Source organism: Apium graveolens, chromosome 2 (genome assembly GCF_009905375.1).
Source record: "Apium graveolens cultivar Ventura chromosome 2, ASM990537v1, whole genome shotgun sequence".
Taxonomy (NCBI): domain Eukaryota; kingdom Viridiplantae; phylum Streptophyta; class Magnoliopsida; order Apiales; family Apiaceae; genus Apium; species Apium graveolens.
The window spans coordinates 161446004-161447986 of record NC_133648.1 but is presented as its reverse complement, the minus strand read 5'-3'; positions in this window follow the sequence as shown (position 1 = coordinate 161447986).

The following is a 1983-nucleotide window of genomic DNA, read 5'->3' as shown; positions in this document are numbered from 1 at the left end:
AGAGCAAGATTTCCTTCATCTTCATCTTCACTGTCAGTATCATCCCAGCTTCTTCCCTTTGCCAGATAAGCCCTTTCAGAGTTCTTTCTTACTTGCTTTGGCTTCCTACATTCTGTGGCAAAGTGTCCCAACTCATTGCAGTTATAGCATCTAATGGTGCTTCGATCAACCATCCCTGTTTTGTATCCACCACTGCTGGTGTTAGAGGATGAAGATCCACCTTTCTGGAATTTGTTGTAGTTGGACTTGTACTTAAGCTTGGGATTCCTCTTGAATCTGACATGGGAGAATCTCTTGACAATTTGGGCCATTGACTCGTCTTCCAATTGCTCCAGCTCTTCCAAGGAATAAAAATCATCACTTGATTGATTTGTAGTAGGAGGATCATATTCTGCTACTAACTCATTTTCCTCACCCTTGGAAAACTGTACCATTCTTTCTAATTGTTGAGATTGTTGTTGTTGTTGACCTTCAGCTACAAGTGCATTAGATGTGCTGACCATTCTATCCTTCCCGTAGACTTCCTTCTGTTGAATCTGCTCCAACTCATAAGTTTTTAACACTCCATAGAGCCTGTCCAAAGAAATCTCACTCAGATCTCTAGCTTCTCTAATGGCAGTGATTCTATGTTCAAGATGAGCTGGCAGTGTTAAAAGGAACTTTTTGTTGACCTCCCTGATTGAATAATACTTTCCATTGATGTTCAGGTTGTTGATCAACGCATTGTACCTCTCAAACACTTCAGTAATTCCTTCTCCTGGATTTGATTTGAAATGTTCATATTCAGAGGTTAGGATTTCCAACTTGTTCTCCCTAACTTCCTCTGTGCCTTCATTAATCACCTCAATAGTTTCCCACATGTGTTTGGAATTTTTACAGTTCATCACATGTCTGTTCATCAAGGGATCAAGGGAATCAATTAATATTAATTGAAGGCTGGCATCCAAGGAGGCTTCTTCCTTCTCAGCAGGAGTAAAATCTTCAGGCTCTTTTGGATAGGTTCTAGCTTCAGTAGTCACCACACCATCTATTATTACCTCCGGTTCAATAACCATCGGAGTTTTTATACCCTTCTTTAACAAGTTTGAATATTTGGGATTTGCAACTTGTAAAAATAATAGCATCTTCTTCTTCCACATGATATAATTCTCTTTATCAAATTGTGGAATTTTAACGGTTCCAACTTTATGTGAAGTCATTATGAATTTTTGAATAAATAAAAATTCAAGGAGTTGAAAAATCACAAAAGTCTAGGATCTTGATTTGTTCGTTAATCAGAAGGCTCTGATACCAATTGTTAGGTCCCAATATGTTTGTAGAAGGGGGGTTGAATACAAACAGTACCAAATAATCGAATAAAATGCGGAATAAAAAATGTGAAACAAAATTCAAGTTAAATAAAAATATTATTAAACTTGAAACGTGTTACAACAACTGTATCGATTACAAGGTATTAATCTCAAATCAATTATTACAAATCTAGAATAAATTCGACATGAACTTTTTCTATTTTTGCAATAATTAGAATCAAATGCTAAATGCGATTTGAGATTAAGTTCTAGGGATTTTGATCCGCTAGATTGTTACACAAGAACAAGATAAATAATTCTAGTGGTTTGGATTTAACATTAACAAACTAGAAATTGATCTTGAATTTCTGCAGAGAAGATGATTTTATATTTCAAGGCGGCTGCTCTTTTGTTCTTGACTTGTGTGTATGATAAAATGATATGCTGCTTCTCTGCTTCTATTTAAATCAACAAACCAATAGAATTGACTTGGCATGACAATCCTATAGCTGGAAAGACTTTCGGTGAGACAATTGAATGAACTAGCAAGACAATCTGAATGAACTAGCATGACAATCAGAATGAACTAGCAAGACAATCATCCTCCTAGAGTAACTTTCGGTGTGACAATTGAATATGGCCTAGCATGACAATCGGTATGACAATCCTGATTGTCATGCTAGTTCATTTTCAA